General features: G+C 33.5%; 1 protein-coding gene across 1 annotated transcript in view; it reads left to right on the forward strand.

Annotated features, from left to right (window-relative positions):
• LOC106465655 overlaps positions 1–23,812 on the forward strand; it is a 39,115-nt gene that overhangs the window by 2,871 nt on the left and 12,432 nt on the right. The gene's annotated exons all lie outside the window — the stretch shown is intronic.

The raw sequence follows: 23,812 nt of genomic DNA on the forward strand, positions 1-23,812 counted from the left end.
GTGGTAATAAAAGATCGGTGTTTAAAACAAAGGAAGTTTACATAATAACAAAATTAGCAGTCTAATATTTCAACAGTATTAATACTTGTTATTAATTACAAATTTATGCCATTGATATTTTATTTGTTAGTGGCAAGACTAAAATTAGTTTCTCTAACCACACTCTGACCAGACTTCCAAAATTATTATGCCAAACCTCAGATTAATGTGACTAATAAATGATATTACAGATTATTGATGGTCATGCTTTTGTACTCTTTCTTCTTATTATTTAGCACATCCATTAGAGTCACTTTCAACACAAATGTCAATTAATTCCAAAATTCACCCTGTAAACTAATATGTAGTTTTAAACCTTCAACAATATGTAGTTTTCTTCAAGATAGATGTTTTGCTAAAGTATTAAGTGCTGCATGATAACTTTCCACTGTTTCTTCTTTAACACTTTGCTTTTAAAGGAGCAGACGTAAGCCTACGGAAAGCGATGAACAATTAAGATATGTTTCATCTCCCCCTATTCCCCACCATCTGAAGCGTACTTATGTAACGATTAAAGACCCCAAAAGATCGCACGGATTATAAGAGAACGTTTGACGACGGTCTCATAATACCTCAAATGAAGAATACTTTGCTAAACCTTGCCCTTGCCTCTTTAAACCGGTAAACATCAAAAAGTAAGATAACTATTTAAAAAAAATTAGGATATCATAATCAAACTGAGTGAACCACAAGAAAATATTACTTGAAGTTTATTTTATATTATAATCAAATTATCGCGTATTTAAAATTGGTAAAATAATACATACGTCCTATTTTAAATGCAAAGTTCCAACTGAGAAATGAACAGCTGATTGATTCTAACGATTTGTATTTGTAAATACAGTAGCAGCAGATTGAAGCCGGCGTGTCATGAGCGACATGTTTAACATCCATATATTTGTTTCATGGCAAATTTCCAACCACTTCATAATGCAATGCTGCTGATATGGCTTGGGTAATAGTCACAGATCTTTTCGGAAAATGATATTCATATAGCAAGGTTACTAAATAATGTAGAGTCAAAGAACAGAGCATTTCAAAGAAGGAGTCACTAATTTTTCTCGTGGAATCAGAAAAAAATCGCATAACAATGTTCTCTGAAACATCACATCAAGCCACTCTGTGACAAACTTAATCTACAAAGATAAATTATGGTTACGTTAAAAAATCCTCCTAACCTAAAATGTCATTACGATGAAGCTCAGCGTATCTCCTGGTAATGTAAACAAGACAATAAAAAATATACCAAGTTAAGAAGGATTCACAAGGCAAAATTCCAAAGTTTTCAGTCAAACCTCGTTAGAAAGATGGCTGAAGAATCTGGAGTTACTGGGTTCACGTTCGATGACGTACACATGAAGTATCCCAATGTAGCTCTAGTTAACAGTTTAGTAGAATGTTAACAGACAAAAGTAGGATAAATTAAACTAAATTATGATTGAATGGTTATATATATATATTGCTATATGTTAATTATTGTCTGTGCTATTATGCAGGGATGATGCAAATACCATCCCTACTATCTTGTTTGTATTGTTTTGAAGAATTGATATTAGCCATCCCAACATTTACTTCCTTTTTTTTGAAAAGTTTTTTTTTCTTTGCTTTTTTTTTAATGCAATGTTTAAATAGACATATGATGGTTGTATTTATAACCAAGTTCTAAATACAATCAGGTTCCAACTGTAATATTTATTATTTATCTATTATCGGCTGGTAATTCCAGTTTCACCCTGTAATTAAGTTTTTAAAGGAACACCAAATGTATGTGAAAAAGCTAACTTCAAAGGGTAATGATAACATCGTTTACACTAGAATTATGATTTCGTTTTAAATACTACCAGTTAATAATACTTATAAAAGCGGATATTCCCTTTGAAACTATGTTACCTCAGTGAAATTGGTTTACGCCACTGTTTTGGTTTTTGAGCTATCATGTAACAAAAAAGATGCAGAAGAAAGAAGAACAAGAAATTCAAACTTTTTGCTATGATATTTACAGACATTGTCAGAACTTGTGACCCAGTCATTACATAGATAATGTTATAAAAGGAAACGCTGCATACTACTTAAGTTGGATGACGAGGAACCCACTTTATAGAAAATAAAATTTCTTAGACGGCTTGACTGAGTAATGAAGAAAACTTTATTGTAAATGTACGACGTTTCGACATGATTATGTCATCCTCAGGTACAAGTAATTTACAGACACAATGAATATATATGTATATATATAGTATGGAACAAAGAGGTCACATGACCGGAGATTGGTTCACAGCCTAGTATAGGTGTCTTCGTATCTCGGGGGTGTTGGTTTAGGGTGGGACTATTTGTTGAATTAAGACAGCTTCCTATATTCTGCGTTTATTGATGTTTGGCTCTTTGTTTTAAAATCACAGCGTTTTGTGTAGATATTTTCTGGTTTTTATAGTTGCAATGGAGATAAACGTAGGAAAGTTTTTTTTTATGTTCAGTGAATCTGGTTTACAATTTTCTTTCGGTTTCTCCGGTGTACAGTTCTGGACAGCTATTGCACGTTATTTTATAAATGACATTGATATTGTGTGATTCTACATATTTTTTAGTTAGTAATAATTTTACTTTAGGGCCGGGTTTTTGAGTGAATTTGAAGTCAACAGGAATTTTATGTTTAATTGCAAGTTTTAATATCTATTTTAATAAATCGATTTGAAATTCTAGTTTCTTTTGCTTGCTGCTGTCTTAGAGAAAAAAAATTATCAGTATGTAGATTTATTTATACCAATATCTAATGACGTTACTGCTTGACGCTGGGCTAAAAAACGTCATTTTGTGGATCGATTTCTACCAAAATCTATAGTTTTGTGATCAAAAACAAAGATTACAAGATTTTTCATGAGACTATTGTTTGTTTGTTTAGTGAATTTCACGCAAAGCTATCGAGATCTATCTGCGCCAGCCGTCTCTAATTTTCTAATGATAGACTAAAGGAAAGGCAGATATTCAACACCACCCATCACTATCGAGATCTATCTGCGCCAGCCGTCTCTAATTTTCTAATGATAGACTAAAGGAAAGGCAGATATTCAACACCACCCATCACTCAAGGTATGAGAAAATGGCTGTTAACCAGTTTTTATTGAAAAGTTAGGACTGTAACGTTGTGATTTAGTACAAAAAGTGGAACTTTGATATACATTTCTCCTGAACAAGAACAACGTTCTTCAATGTATTGAAATCATCATTTAGGATACAGTTTACGCTTTAATTTTATATAGTTCTTAGTTGACATCTAATGTTTAAATGGTTCTGGAAAGTAGTTTCGTTTGTTTAGCAGGTTCAATGAACGGGAGGGTATCTAGCTTGTGCCATTAAAAATAAATAAAAAACAGACATAAAATAGCAAATACAATTGTTTGTGGATGATTAAGAGGAACGACGTACTCTGCTTGACCTCTTGGCTGTTCATACAAAATAGGTAGGTCTCCCATCTGCTTGCCCCTACAACAGTGGGGCGAACGACAACCTTTTTACAGCCCAGCACAGTAACAATAAACACTCAAAACAGGAAAACTAGGATCAGTTCAGTGTATATAGAGAAAAACTCGTTTTACTGAGGTTAAGAAATGCTTCAGAATAGTTCATTAATGAATCGTGATGTTAGATTTAAACATTTCCTGTGGTTCCATACGACCTATACATCGATATCTATCTTTCAATTATCTTAGATGAATATAGCATGTTTTATTCTTACTTATGGTACTTAATGTTTGATAAGTTCGATATTATGTTAACCTTATCTTCAGATATAATATTTTAAATTAAAACTAACTTAACTTACAAAATTTAACTTATCTACCTATGATTAAACATTAAGACCATCCGTGACACAAATATATATAAAAAATAAATAAATAAAATCATAAACTCTCCTTCAAACAAAGATCTGCCTACTTGTGTCAACACGTTGTTTGAAACCGGAATTGTAAACCGAAGCCTCAAAAACGTACCTTAAAATTCCATTCACAAACTCATGGACATTTAAATCACATATTCATGTTAATTTTATCTGTTGCTTTTTATCTAACTTACTACCAAAAGTTTTCAAGAGTTCTTGTTTTCAGTATTTGTGTGAATACGTACACAACCATAAGTTAATTCACTTAGAAATGTATTACTACTACAATAGGTTTTATAAGTATCTTAGCCATTTACTCAATTACGGCAAATTTCTAAACGCTAACTAGTAATTGTATTTTTAAAAATTGTCTAATACGAAAGCAGATATATGTTAAATTAATTCTCCATAAGCGACAGCGCCATCATTTGAATGTTTTTGAAAATATATTATCATACTAATTTCGAAACAATATGGCTGAACAAACAAATTTCTCTACGACTGAGAAGCTGGTGTAAAAATGTAAAATATTTTGTCTATCGTTCAGTGATAATCAGTTATATGAAGTCTTAAAAATATGTAAGAAATGAGACCAGAGAAAGGAATGATAAAACTAAGAAAAGAACAGAAGATCCAAAGAATAAGACGGAGAAAGGAAGAATAAAACCAAGAAAAGTGGTTAGGGCAACACACGTGTCGCGGATTCGAACAACTTCACCAAACCTGCTCGTTATTTCAGGCGTGTGAGCGTTATAATGTGACGGTCAATCCCATTTTTCGTTGGTAAAGAATACCCCAAGAGTTGGAAGTGGGTGGTGTTGACTGGTTGTCTTCCCTCTAGTCTATCACTTCTAAGCCCCCCCAGTAGCACAGCGGTATGTCTGCAGGCTTACAACGCTAGAAACCGGGTTTCGATATCCGTGGTGGGCAGAGCACAGATAGCCCATTGTGTACCTTTGTGCTTAACTTCAAACAAACAGATCACTTCTAAATTTTCCCCCCGGTAGCACAGTGATATGTCTGCGGACTTACAACGCTAGAAACCGGGTTTCGATACCCGTGGGGCAGAGCATAGATAGCCCATTGTGTAGCTTTGTGCTCAACTAAAAACAAACAAACAAACTTCTAAATTAGGCCCGGGTAGAGCAGATAGTCCTCGAGTAACTTTGCGCAAATTAAACAAACGAACAAACAAAGCTACAGAAAATTCGGAAATGACAGAAATAAAGAACGTATGACAAAATTTAGAAAACACTGAATCAACCCTAAAAGGGGTTGAAATAAAGTAAGCACCTTTTGAAATATAAACTCTAGAGTAAACTGTGGATCGTTGTATAAGTTAACACAGTGATTTCGAATAAGTCATAAAGATAATCCAGGAAAACCATTGATTTCAAGTTTAAACCTATTCAAGAACATACATATACAAAAGAACCAACAGAGCATGAATTAAACAATAACGACAACGCTGCCTAAAAAGACGTAGATGAGCAAGTCTTTTTTACAATACAAAGAGATAAGAAACCACCAAAAGACCCTGAAATATAGTTTTAGCATGTCAAACTGCCTAAACCCCTGTCAGACAGTGACAAAGATTACTTCTTAAAAGAAACCTCTTATATATAACATTAAAGAGTTTACCATAAAAAACCTAGAATAATTAAATACAACACTATATAATCAATTATAAACAAAACCAGAATATTTATATGTCATGAAACACAATAATGGTTCATAATAGTGATTGCAGAAGAATTTGCTGCTGAAAACTCTAATTGAACATTTGGGCAAAAACCACCTTAAAAAGCATACTTATTCTTGAAACAACACTCAGAACATCCATTTCCAACAGTTAAGACCACCCAAATAGTTATAATAAGCAAAGTATGTTATTCACGATTGTAGAGAAAATCAAAATTTACCCATTTCTTCATATTATTATTATTGTTTCACAAGCCTACAGCAAAATCGGCTGGGTATTTTCCATCCAAACCTAGACAGATATTATGATATACGAAGCGCTGCGAATGTCCATGATCTATTTAAAAGTTGATTATTTCTCATTGAAAGTTGATTTAAGTTGTTATAAATATATAATAGAAGCGTAGTTGTTCTGAGCGGCTGCTTTTGTACTTGACGCGTGTTAAGCGCGTGTTTACACGAAATCACAGGCACAAAGTCACTTGGCTCAGTAAATAATTACTTTCAGATATATTAAGCTTTATCTAAAGCGATGTTTTAGACGTATTTGTTTTGTTGGAAATGGTACTTTTCTACTGGTAAAATGTTATATGCACTTAGTGTGGGTTGCGTCTTACTCTAGGTATATATTTGCCCATTGCTGTGCATTAACAAAGCCAATATACAAGACAATAATTAAAAATTGAGAATTTAAAACTTACTAACAGGAATCGCAAAAAAAGTAAGCAAACAAGGCTGAAGATCTACTGCTGATAGTTTGCTCAAGCTACAAATCTCTATTATGACTCCACTATAAGATTATTGTAAGTGATATCTGCTATAGTGTGGGATCATACAGGAAGTTTTGCAAACAATTGAGTACTTTTACACTAAATTCGATCTCCTTAATTTGATTGTGCCACGAAATTTTCTAAGTTTTTCAGTTTCAGCTATTAAAATATCCGGTGTTTTCCTAGCGTGCGCATTACTTGGAAACTACAACTCGTGCATTTTCTAGCGCATTAATTGGAAGCTGCCACGTGAAAGGTTCCCGATTTTGTTGTTTCATATCGTTACTCGAGTCGCTATTGTTCATCATCACTCGAGTTTGTTGTCTCTACGTGGATTACTGTGACAAAATTTCAGCAATTTTTAACAGTGGACGATTAACATAGTAGATTTCCCTACTCAGACGACGATGGTAATTCTTTCTACTGTTTCATATACTTAACTGACATCGTGAGTGCGTATTCAATATGTTCTGCCACTGCATGTAACACTATTTCATATAGCTATTGCTATTTTTAAATAGTTGGTGTTAAGGTAGTAGTTGCAAATGTTGTCAATAACTGACAACTTATGCTAAGGGTGTCGCTGTTGTCTATTTTGCATGCATTAGAGGTGTCATCTTATTTTAGCAAACACTTATGTACATCGGGCTGATGAAGAACATACATATATGTCATGTACACCTAACAAGGTAAGCATGTTACTGAGTCTCTTTACATTGCATTAATCTGTGTTGTAATATCATAGAACAAACATTATTCCGTTCTCATGAGATTGCTTTGTTGCTGCTCGTCCTTTGTTACATTACACTGTGACATTGATGGAAGCCAGTCATTAAATCTGTGAATATATAATCTTTATCTTCAAGAGGGTCCTTTGCAAACAACTTTACATTTTGTTTGTTGTAGTTGCATACCAGTACATGTATTATTCTTTGTTGTACATTTGTTATTTACTTCAAAAAAGTTCAATGTGGTGGATGGGTCTAGAAAAAAAAATCCAATGCAGCAATAAACTGTTAAAAAACATGTAACTTTCAACGGAACGCATATGCACGTATGTAGCTTTAAATGTATTCTCCATAAATGGACATAAAATGTTTGTTATGAATTTAGCGCAAAGCTACACGAGTGTAAGACTAGAGGGAAAGCAACTAGTCATCACCATCCACCGCCAACTATTGGGCTACTCTTTTACCAACAGGACTGACCGTCACATCATAACTCCCCCACGGCTGAAAGGACGAGTATGTTTGGTGTGACGAGGATTCGAACCTACGACCCGCAGATTGCGAGTCGAGCACCCTAACTACCTGGGACATAAAAAACTAAAAAAAAAAGATTAGTAAAAGCTGTTAATTTAAAAATGGGCAATAGGGATCGTTACAAAGTATAGAAACAACTTGAATCAAAATGCAAAGATTATATTTTCAAGTTTACAACGAGGAGCTCTAAAAAAGTAAACAAAAAAAGCTGGAAATATTCTACATTATTTTTTCAAGGTACAAATCCCTATTTTGACTATGTCTACAGTACTTATCAATTTTAGTGGAGTCAGAATAGGGATTTGTAGTTTGAGAAAATAATGTAGACACTATTTCCAGCTTTGTTTGTTTACTTTTTTTAGAGTCCCTAGTTGTAGGCTTGTTGCATTTTGATTCAACATGTTTCTGTATTTTTGAGGATCCCTATTACGCCTTTTTAAATTAACAATTTTTACTAAACTTGTATATGTATGAAACACTAAACCTACTACCATAAGAAAGCTGAACTAAGTATATACACCAATAAACAGCTTATCGTAAAAAAATCTGGTTTAAAATATACGTGACAATAAATAACCTATCATAACAACCTAGAACAATTATATACAATATCAAATAACCTACCATATCAACCTAAAATAATTATATACAATATTAAACAACCTACCATATAAATCTAGAATAATTACATACAATATTTAATAACCTACCATAACAACCTAGAACAGTTATATACAATATTAAATAACCTACCATAACAACCTAGAATAATTACATACAAAATGTTGAGTAGCCTACCATAAAGTCCTGGAGTAAGTAAATACAGCACTATATAATATACCATAAAAATCTGTACTAATTACATATAAAACACTAACTAGCCTATCATAAAAACCTGGAGTAAGTAACTACAGTACTATATAATCTACCATAAGAAACGTGGACTAATTATACACAACACTAAACATAAAAAACCTGGATTGAAATGTGCACTACATCCAATAACCTATCATACGAAATAAAACAACTTAACACAACATTAAGTTACTTGTCATATAAAATTTGAACTGATTATATACAACACTAAGTATATTACCATAAAAAACCCGGACTAGTTATATACAATCCGAAACAAACTACCATAAAAAACCTGGACTAATTATGTAGAATCCTAAATGAACTACCATAAAAACTGAACTAATTATATAGAATTCTAAATAAACTACTATAAAACACTTGATAATTATATAGAATTCTAAATAAACTACTATAAAACACTTGATAATTATACAGAATCCTTAATAAACTGCCATAAAACACCTGGACTGATTATATAGAATCCTAAATAAACTACCATGCGGCACTTGAATAATTATCTATAACACTACATAACCTGCCATATAACAGGATTAAATCAACTTAGAGAGCAAGGATTAAGTTAGGGATTTTTCTAAATCACAGTTTTAATCTAAGTACTGAGGTATCACCCAATTAAATTAGGTAATAAGGTGTCTTTCAACTCGCAGTAATACCCTAAATAATAACCTAAGTAAATAATAGTTTATGTATTTCAGTTTGAAACAATATAGATTCCACACTACGTTTATTTTTTTAGCACTCCCTAACACTGCCCGCAGAAGGCACTAGCTACAAAGCCGAAAGCATACAGACATAAATAGACTAGATATATTTTCGCAGGGTCCAGGAAAGTGTTATGTTTTATGGTGTTATGGTGGGACAGCAATAAGTTCATTGACTTACAACACTAAAATACTGGGTTCGATTCCCCGCAGTGGACACAACATATAACCCAATGTGACTCTGCTCTACAATAAACCTAAATAATGATATGTCTTCGTACATAAAAATAATCAACTAGGAATGAGGCAGCAATAATTTGGATAATCATATCTTTTCTTTCATGCACGAAAATAATAATCTAGTTATTCGTGCGACTTTTTTCATGACTATAATACTAAAGATAATGAGGCTTCTTCTTCCATAAAAAAACATTAACCTAGGGAGTAAGGTTGTCTTCCTTCACGAAAATAATAACCTAAGTTAGAGGTTATCAAACAGTTTTTGCTGAGCCCCCCTTGAAAATATTGCAGGCTGTTATGACCTCCCCCCCACAAAGTGATAAAAAATTACTGTACATACTCTAAAATATCCGTTAGCGCAATATTTTTTATAACCTTGCTACCATTTTTGGGTCGGGACCCCAGTTTGAGAAACGCTGACCTAAGTAATGAGATGTCTTCTTTCATGACAGCTATAACTTTAAGTAATGAGCTGTCTTCTTTCATGACAGCTACAACTTTAAGTAATGAGATGTCTTCTTTCATGACAGCTACAACTTTAAGTAATGAGATGTCTTCTTTCATGACAGCTACAACTTTAAGTAATGAGATGTCTTCTTTTGTAACAGGTATAGCTTTAAGTAGTGAGACGTCTTCTTTCATGACAGCCATAACTTTAAGTAGTGATACGTCTTCTTTCATGACAGCTATAATTATATGTAGTGAGATGTCTTCTTTCATGACAGCTATAACTTTAAGTAGTGATACGTCTTCTTTCACGACAGCTATAATTATATGTACTGAGATGTCTGTTTTCATGACAGCTATAACTTTAAGTAGTGAAGTGTCTTTGTTCGTGACAGTAATAACCTTAGTAATAAGGAGTCTTCTTTTATAACAATCTGGAATAATTATACACAACACTGAACAACTTATCATAAAACCCTAGAACAATATGTACAGCATTAAATAAATTACTATATCACATAATCTACTATAAAAAACTGAAATATTTGTATACAATACTAAATATTGTAGCATAAAACTTGGAATATTTATATACGACATTAAAGGTCCCCAATGGGTCAGTGGTAACTTAACGGACTTACAGTCCAAAATTCCGGGGTTCAGTTCCCCGTGATGGACAGCGCTAGTTAGCCTATTCAGTAGCTTTGTGTTCAGACAACCGACGGTAAACAACCTAGAATAATTAAATGCAACACAAAATAACCTACCACCAAGAGTAATTATTACAACCCAACTCTGCTAATGCTGCGTAAGTAAAATAATACACCAAGTTATAATGTAAATTAAGTAAAACCATGTTTCCGTTTGTTTAGTGTAATATTGACTCGTAAGGGATCTCAAAGACTGACGCGCCAGCCCTGTTCAAAGGTGGACCTTTCACGAGTTGCAATTGCATTTCAGGTGGGCCATTGGGTCATAAAAGTGTTAACAAGTAGGCCATTTGGAGCTAAGTATCATCAGATTGAAGCATGTAGATGTTTCGTGAGTTGGGATTTAATAGAAAGATGCTAAGATTGTTATGGAGCTGAAATTCACCAAAGATAGCTCAGGAATCTATTCAGTATGTGATGAAATATTGAGGACACTCCAGTAATATAAAATGATTACTCAGTTTTCTAGAACGTGCAATATTCCCAGGAAAGTGATTCCAGAAGTGTGAATTTTTTCAAGTGTGCAATCGCTAGGAAATGCAAGCAAAAATAAAATGAAATAAAAAAGGTACCACATATCTCATCGTTATGGTCATCTTTTCATCTTTACATATTCCGACATTTTTTTAAGTCTGTCTTCTTTTTGCTCAAGAGATTCTTGAGCCTGTCGTTCCTTTTGCCTTCTTGCTCGCTCTCTCCTTTCATCATCATTTTTATACTTTTTGGCCTTCCCATCTTGAACGGCTTTCTTTGGACCCTCTTCTTATAAGTTTAAAACACACCTTAAGAATACAGAAAAATCTTTAAACAATCAACATTTCATCTCTGCATCAATATTATCAATATGTTGATGCTTAAAGATTTTTCTGTAGTTTTGGTTACGTATATAGACACTGACTACACAAAAGAAAATAAGATTTATACACCTTGAGCGGAATAGTTTAGTGTATAATTTTGAACAGACCCATGGAAATAATGAGTTACTGCCAAATGGACTATACAATGAAAACATCAACAGATATAGAGCAGGGTAGCTCAAGCTGAAGTTCCAGAAGTTCTTTTATATGACATCAACGACGTGTTCCAGAAAACAGTTTGTTTGTCTTTGAATTTCGCGCAAAGCTACGCAAGTGCTATCTGTGCATAACCTAACTTCGAACTAACAGATTAGATGGGGAAAGCAGCTACTTAACAGCGTCCAATGCCAACTCTTAGGAGCTTTTAATACATATGTAGTTGGTACTACCGAGATATTTTTAGTTAGAAAAACTTCAAAGCATTCCTGCAATTGTACGCATTATATATATAAACACAAAGAAACAACTTTTGATATGGTTTTTGAAATGTTTAACTGATTGGCTATTACCAGAACTGGAAACATTATATTTGCGATACCCTTATGAGTGCTGTGACAGACCATTTCAGTTATTTTGTTACCCCTTACTGCTTTGCACTCGGGAAAATTAACGCTTAGCGTTACTAAACAATGCTATTCACAGAAACTACTGTTACGTCTCTGGTTATTACTTTGGCGATTATCAAGCTAAAGAAAAAAAAAAGCCAAACTTATGGTGAAAGGAGAGGACCTTAAAGAAACCGTATATGTACATTTACTACACAAGTATACTGCTACATTGTATTAAAATATTTGTTGGTGTAGATCTACTGCAACAGCATAAGATGAAGACTTTTATACGTCAGGATTATGATGAGCTATCTTACATTGACTTGAAACCTGCTTAAATTATTTACATGAAAATATGTATTATTTCATACTAATAAATAATGGAACTTATCATCAGTGTGTTTCTGAACTTCTTAATATCTATAGAATAAAGAAAACAGTCTTTCATCCTTTTTTTTTAAACGGAATAATAAAGCAATAAAATAGTATGGTTTGAAGCAGTTGGCCACATTTGTGGATAAGAAAAGATATGAAACTAAAAACTTCCATTCCTGCTGATAAATTGTGAAGCACAACAAATAAAACTGTAGGATACATTCTATTATTTCTTATGTGTAGTCGAGAAGTGAATGGTTTTTCTGGGAAGCATATGTTGCCTATCAGAAACTGACGTCAGTCGTTGCTAGTATAAGATATTCAGAACTGAAGACGATGAACGAGGAACGGTATTGTCAGGTTTTATTTATGGGCCGGATTCTTTAAAGTAGCTGTTTGTGACTTGCTCGCGATAAATTTGAACAATAAACAAACAGCACACAGTCCACTTGTTTTAAAATAATATATTAAAACAGAACAAACATATATACAAATTACAAAAACAAGTCAAATGTATATTTCACAAATATATCATTTATTCATGATCATGGTTTTTTCAGTTAGGGTATCATCAGGTACAGGTTGAAATATTTTGTAACAGTTTTATGTATACGTTTAAACAAAATAATCTGAAACTGACCTTGACATTCACCTAGAGACAAGTGGGGTAAGAAACGGGGAAGTGATTAAGTTAGTTTGGTCGTTTAGAACTTTTTCTGGAATTGTTTTTAGACTTCTATTTATTTTTAAAATCTACAGGCTAGCTAGTTTTTACCTTTTCCACAGATATGTAAAATTTTGCAGTTTTTTTAATATAAAAATTGGTATTTAGTTTCAATAAGGTGGGATGCAAAGGTTGAATCCATTTTCCAGCTTCTAGAATGTTCTTTAATTCTCGTTTCTATGGAATGTCCTGTTTGACTTATGTATACACTATTGCAGTCTGTACCAATCTTTAACATGTTTTGTATTATTTTCATCACTAAACAATTTACTTGTTTTAGTTATTCATGAACACTTCTGCAATCAAAGGAGAGAGGGGGAACTTATAGCTAACCTGTTGTTCTGTTTATATATTTGGTCATTAACTTTGAAGTAGTTCTGACATAAGCAAGTGGTTGTTTTAAATTCGTTAACAGGTATACTGGTAAAAAAGACTACAAAAATCAAAGGAAACAATTTTGCCGTTATTTAGTAGCTTCACATTTTAATTTTTTTCTACAAGCTCCAGAGAGGTTTTTATACCAAACTTACAGCGCCTTTCAAAAGTATTCACCCTGCAAAGTTTTCACATTGTTGTCTGAGCTTGCAATCATGAAACTTTCAAATGAGACTTTATGTTTAGAATCAAAACAATCTACTCCAAATTGAGAAAGCTAAAAATGTTGATATTAAGTAAGTTAGATTTTCATAGAAAATTTGAATATTCTCAATTGCATAAGTATTCAACTCCTTTGCTACGACAACTCTAAATTAGTTCAGGTGCAAAATATTAGTTTGAAAGGTCATAAAATTGGTGTAATGGTCTCTGTCTGAGTGCAATAGTAATAGTAATAGTGATACAACAAACCAACCATGAAGACCAAGGAGCTTTCCAAACAAGTCAGGGATAAAGTGATAGAGAAGCACAGATCAGGAGAAGATTACAAGAAAATTGTAAAGTCGCTGATTATCTCTTTGAGTATGGTGAAGCCCATCATTATGAAGTGAAATGTGCTTCATACCATCCAGTCATTACCCAGATCAGGCCGCCCTTCCAAACTAAGCAGCTGAGCAAGCGAGAAACTGGTTAGGGATGCCACTGTGAAGCCAAGAGTAACTCCTGAAAGACTTGCAAAGCTCCACGTCTGAGATGAGAATCAGTGTTTATACATCAACAATATCCCAGTTCCAACACAAAGCTGGCCTGTATGGGCGAGTGGCAAGAAAGAAACCATTGCTGAAAAAGAAACATCTTAAATAACGTATGGAGTTTGTAACAAAGCATATACTGATATAGATGATACTGCAGACATGTGGCAGAAGGTTTTGTAGTGAGACAAGAAAAAATTTAGCTTTTTTGGTCTAAATTCAAAGTGTTACGTCTGGCGCAAGCCCAACACAGGACATCATCCAGTCAACACCATCCCAACTGTCATGCATGGTGGTGGCAGCATCATGTTATGAAAATGCTTCTCATCAGTAGGGACTGGGAAGATGGTCAGGATTGAGGGGAAATTGGATGGTGCAAAGTACGGGAAAATCCTAGAGGAAAACCTGCTTGAGTCAGCCAATAATCTAAAACTTGGTCGAAAACTTACATTTCTGCTGGACAATGACCCGAAGCACAAGGCGAAAGCCACACTGAAGTGGTTTCAAAAGAAGAAAGTGAATTTCCTGGCGTGGCCCAGTCAAAGTCCTGACTTGAATCCAATGGAAAATTTATGGCGAGACTTGAAGATTGCTGTCTATCAACGATCCTCAACAAACTTGTCAGAATTAGAGTAATTTTGCCAGGAAGTCTGGAATGAACAAAAATCACACCATCCCATTGTTCAAAGCTGGTAGAGACGTATCCAAAAAGACTCACAGTAGTAATTGCTACCAAAGGTGCTTCCACCAAGTACTGACTTAGGGGGCTGAATACTTGTGCAATCAGCACATTTCATATTCTATATTTTCTTTGTAGGTTTTGCTGACATTCAACCTCCTTCACATATAACAGTGTTAAATTTGTCATTAAGAGTTTTGAATAAAACAAGTTCATTAAATATTGTTGTTTAGAGTATTTGTATTTCATCAAAATGTGACATTGTTGGTAGGGGTGAATACTTTTGCAAGGCACTGTAGGTTTAAAAACAGTTAGGTTTTTGGTAATATTTTGGGCTTTCGGAACTAGTTTATAAACGAAACAACAGATATGATAGAGATATTCGTTTTGTGTAGTTTAGGAATTCCATACAGACGTGGCGGGCGAGAGTTCATAATGCTTAACGATTTAGTTTGGAGTTCGTTAAGAAGGCTTTTGCTGCTGCTCAACAAAGATTTAACATCGTTGTTAAATGTTTTGGTGGGGTCTATGTTTAAGAGTGTGAAACTGTTAAAATCAAGGAAGTCATTGATTTTACCGTGATAGTCATGTTTTTCAAGTACAACAGTCGTGTTATCTTTGTCCGGGTTTGTGGTTATTAAACTATCATATTTAATTTTGGATTTTATTGATTTTATCGGATTGGATTCTTCATCTCCATTTTTTAGTTCTCAGAAGAAGTCTGGTGATTTTAAAGCGTATGTTCTTTGATACAAAGTCAGATTCGTCATGAAGTGCTACTTCTATGAATATTGCAAGATTTTCAAAGTCTTTTGTACTTAACCTAGTTTTGGGACAATATTTTAAATCTTTACTAATTAGATTATACTCAACTTTTGTGAACTCGGATTTAAAAAGATTTACTAACTTAGGATAGAATTTTAAATGATAATCTTTTACTACATTTGAACTATGTTCTTGTTTAGTCACATTATAGAATTTTCTTTTCTGCTTCAAGTAAGTACTGTGTATCAGATAACTTCCATTTTCACATATGTCTCTCTCTGTCCAATAGATAAAATTCCACTGGGTGAAGGTGAAACACAGTTCACTGCGAACTATCTTGAGGTGTGCACTTACAATGTCCCTAACGCTGTACCACTTTTTGATCTCTTCTTTTAGCCTGCCCCCCAGTAGCACAGCGGTATGTCTGCGGACTTACAACGCTAGAAACTAGGTTTCGATACCCGTGGTGGGCAGAGCACACATAGCCCATTGTGTAGCTTTGTGCTTATCTTCAAACAAACAAATTATTTTAGCCAAGTAATTTTGACGCAATAATATAACAATCACCAATTCATAGCTATTGAATTACACAACGTATGATCAATAAACAGTTAAGTAAACAAACTTGAGATGAACTATCATTCCTGATCATAACTCAATTTAACACTCGTGCTATATAAACTATCTAAATCATAACACTCACATCAAACTTAAACTGAAACAGTTGTGTATATCTAACAATTATACTTTCAAAGACGTGTCAACAATGGAAAGGTCTGTATTAGGTTAACAAGAGAACCAGTTTCTTTGCATACCATATATTTCAGAGAATATACTTGATAATTTGTTTGCTATGGTCAAACATGGAAACATCACGGCTATATGAAGATCAAATGAGATTAGGATTTTCCAAATAAGGAATCAATGATAGAAGAAGAGCTAGTTTCTATCACGTCCTCAACACCATACTTAGAGGCAGATTTTGCAGCATTGAACCTAATAAAATGAAGTAAACTAACATGGAGGCAGATCTTGCAGCATTGAACCTAATAAAATGAAGTAAACTAACCTGGAGGCAGATCTTGCAGCATTGAACCCAATAAAATGAAGTAAACTAACCTGGAGGCAGATATTGCAGTTTTGAACCTAACAAAATAAATTAAACTAATATGGAGAGAGATCTTGCAGTTTTGACCTTAAAAATAAATTAAACTAACTTGGAGAGAGATCTTGCAGTTTTGAACCTAACAAAATAAATTAAACTAACATGGAGGCAAATCTTGCAGTTTTGAACCTAACAAAATAAATTAAACTAAAACCTTAGGTACAAAATACATTTCCAAGGCTAAATAACCTAAAAAAACATGAGAACATTAATTCGCTAAACGCTTCAAGTATCGCGATAATTAGCCACAAAAGTTAGTTATATCCCAATCTCTTTAGACGATAGACAAATATAGCCACCAAACGAATTGGTTTCTTGGACAACTGTTGCACAATAAAAGTTATGATCAAACGTTTAGGATGCAGCAAGTTGTTTCTTGCAAAACAACAACAACAACGTACAGTATATTGTGTTTTTCAGTAATACAAATATTTATTGGTTATTTCTCTTAGATGTACGTGCTATCATTTGATGTGGTTTTTGTTTAACATAAATACTAATACTAATCTGTGTTATATTTATTAATGAGTTAGAGTTCGTCACACTTCAGAGTTAGTAGTGATTGAATAAGAAATTAATTATCCTTGAATAGAGAGTCACTGTTTTAATTTAGCCAGTGGTTTCGTAGCCAGAGTCAAAGAAAGACTAGTCGCGATCCTGACGGTTTCGAGGAAAATTACCTGCATTAATACCACAAAGTGATGGAACTTGAAAAATATGCTGTTGGAATTTGAAACTTTCGTACAAGTAAACTGACCCGGTTAAATTATTTTAATTTTCAAATGATTCTTTTACATTTTCAACAAACCCCCTGAGTCATCTGTGCAACTTAGAATCTAGCAAGTAAAATCATATAAGTAGTAAAATCTAAATTTTGTAAATTGCATGAATAAATTTACTTGCTTAAATGCCAGCCGAACATCCTCGTTTTTGATTTGTTACTAGCTGGAGTACTCGTCCCCTGAACGGAAGTTATATGAATTTATGATTAATGACAGGTTATCTTAGGATATAAAAAGCTGTTTCCCTTATATGTAATTGAAAAAAAACGCCCATAAAAACTGCAAAATACAAAATGTGAAACCGCACATTTGCATGTATCTCGGCATGGACCCAACAAACCTACATGCCAAATTTGGTGAATATCCATCAACAGTGGGCGAAGTAGTGGTAAAAACGCCCTTAAACACCACAAAAAACAAAACTGAAAATTTGTATGTATCTCCCCATGGACCCAATGAACCTCCATACCAAATTTGGTGAAGATCCATCCACACCCTGCGAAGTAGTTATATGGACATACAACAGACAGTACTATTACATTTATATAGATAAGTTTTACCATTAACAATACTTAAGACAGAAACAAGTCGTATTGGATTTAGGAGTCCTAAGATAGTTGATTCATTTCTATGCTCCTTTGACACTAATTAATCAGAAACTTCTTGAAGTCAGATAACTTAAGCACCGTCTAGTGGTAGTTACATGCAGTAAGGTAAATTAACATATAAATGTTACAGAATTCAAAGATCAGAATTAAAAATAACGCTTAAAGTAAAAGATAAACATTTTAATTTAATTTATTATTAAATATTTAAATCATTACATTCAGATATTTTTTTAGCTAAGTAATTTTCTTGACACTGCCCCCACCCCAGTGGTCAGCGGTAAGTCTGAGGGCTCACACCACTATCGTCCGGGTTTCGATACCCATATTGTAACTCTGTGCTTAACAAAAATAAAACACTATTGTACTGAAAATAGAAGAAACATTAGCCATATCTATCTTTGGAAAATGCACTTGTTTTAACAAGTGGCATTTAATATTGTCGTCTCAGAATTATCCTCTTAAAGCAGCAGCATTCAGATGCTCGTTTACAAGCAAAAAATTTTACTTCGACATTTATAGCAAATACCCTCTACATCTGTATGTAATATTTTTAAATAGGTTAAGATTTTTTCCAAGTGCATCGGGTGTTACAGTTAGAATACACAGCAATCTCACTGTGTAGTAGAACTGAATCCTTCTCGTGTGGGATTTTAATCTCAGTCATTATGTACAGTTGTTACAATAACAAAATATTTTTGGATACAACTCTACATTGCAAAGAATGCTTTCAGTGCAAGACTGAGATTTTCTGCAACCTTGTTACATGTAGAAAAAATAACCAACTTCGTTATCGCCAGCAACTGGACGAATACTCTTCCAGTTTGATGCTACATAGTTAAGTCAAGACTGAGGTCTTCTGCAACCTTGTTACATGTAAAAAAGATAACCAACTTCGTTATCGCCAGCAACTGGACGAATACTCTTCCAGTTTGATGCTACATAGTTAAGTCAAGACTGAGGTCTTCTGCAACCTTGTTACATGTAGAAAAGATAACCAACTTCGTTATCGCCAGCAACTGGACGAATACTCTTCCAGTTTGATGCTACATAGTTAAGTATTGTTCTTCTTCGATAAGAGTGATACCAACGTAAATCTATTTTACTTAGGTAGTTTCCCTTTATTTTGTATGGAGGACGAGATCGAGATTGTTTGTGAGAGATAACATTTGTGGATTATACCAGCTTGTCTTATAATTCAGAATTACAACTTCCTTACAGAGGTACGACTTTGTTCCAGTTGCTAACGTACTAGAATATTTGAAATCTCACTTCATGTGTATTTCATCTGACTTCCTGAACCTCATTACATAAATTTCACCTCTACGATGTTAATAAAACTTGATGAAATAGGCATTTTTGTTTTAGCTTGCATTACTTTTCTTTAACACTATAGAAAGTGTGTACTAATAGAATGAATAATAGGCGTTGATTTGTTTGTCAGTACGACACTCCGAATCAGTAATGCATATCCAACTGATGTAAAACCCAAAGTTCCACCCTTTTTAGATACGAACTCATATAATATTTTCTACTTTCCCTCTAGCCAAGTAACATTGTTTATTGTTTTATCATTCTCTTTCATTCAATTGCCCTACATATGTTTCAGCAGTACATTTTTTTCCAGCCTTCAACTGAATCATGTGAAAAACGTATAGTAATTTGAAAATGTTGCTACATAATGGAGGCATACAGTTTATTGTAGATATTCTACACAACGCATAAATAGCTGGAAACAAGTACAGCGTAATCTATTAAATCAGAAAAAAAGCAAGCATTCTGTGTTGGGCTAAAGTTATCAGTGACTTCATATTCTTGCTTCATTTCTAGAGTTGTATATGTTAACACAGTTTCTTGACAAGTCTGTTACTAACTACCGCTTTAAAATGTTAAAACACTATTGCACTAACCTGGATGTCTGAGCTGAATAAAACATACTTCAAGAACGATGAAAAACGGGTTTTTACAATGGAAAACGATGTTTGTGTTGTATTTACAAATGTGTTGCAGTTTGTAACTAGAGTAGCGAAACATTAGCTCACTCACTGGTAGAGTAGCGAAACATTAGCTCACTCACTTGAGTGAGCTAATGTTTCGCTACTCTACCAGTGAGTGAGCTAATGTTTCGCTACTCTACCAGTGATTGAGCTAATGTTTCGCTACTCTACCAATGAGTGAGCTAATGTTTCGCTACTCTACCCAGTGAGTGAGCTAATGTTTCGCTACTCTACCAGTGATTGAGTTAATGTTTCGCTACTCTACCAGTGAGTGAGCTAATGTTTCGCTACTCTACCAGTGAGTGAGCTAATGTTTCGCTACTCTACCAATATAGAGTAGCGAAACATTAGCTCACTCATTGGTAGAGTAGCGAAACATTAGCTCACTCATTGGTAAAGTAGCGAAACATTAGCTCACTCACTGTTAGAGTAGCGAAACATTAACTCAATCACTGGTAGAGTAGCGAAACATTAGCTCACTCATTGGTAAAGTAGCGAAACATTAGCTCACTCACTGGTAGAATAGCGAAACATTAGCTCACTCACTGCTTCTGCTCTGCAAAAATTCAGTCACTGACTGTAATCATTATTTCAATTGCTGAATATATTCATTAAATCATCTACCACTTTTAATCAGTAAGTCAGTCACATGTTTTAATCAGTAAGTCAGTCACATGTTTTAATCAGTAAGCGAAACATTAGCTCACTCACTGGTAGAATAGCGAAACATTAGCTCACTCACTGCTTCTGCTCTGCAAAAATTCAGTCACTGACTGTAATCATTATTTCAATTGCTGAATATATTCATTAAATCATCTACCACGTTTAATCAGTAAGTCAGTCACATGTTTTAATCAGTAAGTCAGTCACATATTTTAATCCGTAATTCAGTTGCCAAATTTAGTCAATATTCCACCATCAGCTTTAATCACTAATTCAGTTACTGTCTTTAAAACACTTATCTTAATAATTATTCAGGTGCTAACTTTAACCATCGATTTTGACGTTAATAATCACCAGTTAGCTAAATGAGATAAATCTCTAAATATTTTACCAACTTTAATCACTAATCCAGTAACTGGTTTTAATCATTAATTAGGTCACTGACCTTAATCAATTTTTAGTCACTTCATGAGTTTAATCACTAATTTACTCACTCACTCACTTTAATTGCTAATTTAGTTACTGATTTTAGCTACTAATTCACTCACTGAATCTAGTTATTAATCTAGGAGCTGATTATAATCAATAATTCAGTCACTACCTTAACCATATTCTATTCACTTAATGTAATCACTCCTCCAGTCTCTGGCTTTAATTATTAATTGAATGACTCTAATGATTAAATTAGTCACCGATTGAATCATTAATTAAGTTACTGACTTTAGTCTTCTTTACTTACTATTTAAGTCACTGACTTTTAATAAATAATTCAGTTACCACTTTCAATCGATAGCTCAGTCATTCATTTTGATAATGACTGTTAACTGTGATGTATTTTTGATACTCACAAGCCAAAAACCATCAGGTTAAAAGTTGGTTTTGAGTTCTGCTCTTATCTTAATGAGAAGTTATTCATAACGGTATTTTAAGTTTGGAGAGTAGGACTTAGTTCATTGTTTGGTATATTGAATATTGAAAACGGAATGCGTATTTTATGCTCGCTTTATACAATACAACTTAAACTTCTTAAATAGTTTTCAGATAAGACCAGAAGAATCTTGTGATCCTTTTTATTTCTATACAAAAAATAAAAAAAAGAAATAAACGAATAGGGAAATTTACTTTATTTCAACTGGTCCAAATTAAGTACAATTTCGCTCGACACGTAATAAAACTTATATTTGGAAAAGAGTTATCGACACGAATATGCTCCTCAACCTGTGGCTCATCGGAAAGTCTGGGGGCTTACAACGCTAAAAATCGGGTTTCGATACCCTAGACTTCTACAGCACAGATAGCCCATTGTGTAACTTTGTGCTTAATAACAAACAAACAGATCCACGTAACTCATGCAAAAACCCATTTGGGAATTTTACTTTAAATTCTATCATAATTTAACGGGGTAAAATTAGATACAAATATGCTAAAGGTCAAAGATAACATTTAGGTGATGAAAACTAGTGTTTCACCTTATCTCTCAAAACATTAACTTATATTTTGTATTTAAAAACATATGCATATAAAACCATAAATATTTATTTCTAAATGAAATAGCTACAGGACATTTCTTTACTTATTTAAGTCCAATTATCTTTGCCCGGCTTTTAAAAAAAAATGTTTAAAATAGGGATTGACTGGGTATTACTATCCCCATGACCGGCGAGAAAATGGGTCACGTTGATCTCACGAGCTTCGTTAGCGTCGTCTGCTTAGCACGAGGAATGAATAGAGGCGGAAAGGAAGTTATCGTCCGCTCTTTGCTATTTCTCTGCTCCGTTCCGAAATATAGGTCAATAAACCCTATATCGGTTTAAAAGAGCCGTAGACGGGCTCATACCTGTTATTTGAACAGTGAAGAAGTTACTGAAATCGGGAATTTTTTGAGTGTTATTCATATTCAGAAGTAACAGTCGTTTTTTTTTAAAGAAATGCTATAAAGTTCGAGTTAACTGGTGTATGTTTCTTAGTTGGTCCTATATGTAATACGGGGCGCAGGTAGTTTAGCGGACTAGTAATTGAAACCGGCAACAAGACCAGCATTATTTAACAATACAAAGGTAAGTTTATCATTAAGTCGAATGACTGTTTAAATCTAATGTTACCTAACAGTGTGAATTTTTATATATTAAGGCTGTTTTTCTTTCCCCTACGAAATTAAAAGCTCCGCGTGTGATGTTTAAATTACACTAAAATTTTTAATATCAGTTAGAAAGGCTATATTGAAATATATTAGCAACAACAAGAAGTTATTTAGTACAAATGTAAGAATCAGTTGCCTGATTTTTTGTTCTTAATTACGTGTTACATTATTCAAAACAAAAGGAAAACTTCACCAGCGTTGCAAGTTTCTTCAGTGTCTTGATCTGTTATTCAAATAAAACATCTAGAAAAATAGCTTAGCTGAAACGACTCTAATAGCAGACGTACTTTGATGTGAGAATTAGAACATTTGGAATCAAAATTAGATGATATATGTGTTCAATATACGTACACTTAGTAGAATTAAATCAAAACGGAGCTTATGTAATTCGAAATACGCGAATAATATTATAGATTCTATGTATTGAGAGGAGCTAACTGATTTTGTTGTCATTTACGAAACGAAATATCTGTATGGCTATACGTTTATAACGTTGCACTAAAGATCTGCTATACATTTTGAATTTTGTCCACAAATATATTATTTTCCATTGACTACATTTTCCCGCCACTTTAAAGAAAGGGGTAGTGGAGATTTTATAGATTCAATAGATTACATATATATATATTAAGCAAGAAAAGGGGTACTCTGTTTTATTAAATTCACCAACATTTTTATATAATAAAGCTTTTTCTTGTACATTCACACAATTCTACTAAACCATCTATTTGTCAGTTCATTTCCAAAGGTAAAGAATCA

The sequence above is a fragment of the Limulus polyphemus genome, unplaced genomic scaffold (assembly GCF_000517525.1).
Source record: "Limulus polyphemus unplaced genomic scaffold, Limulus_polyphemus-2.1.2 Scaffold2014, whole genome shotgun sequence".
NCBI classification, from domain to species: Eukaryota; Metazoa; Arthropoda; class Merostomata; order Xiphosura; family Limulidae; genus Limulus; species Limulus polyphemus.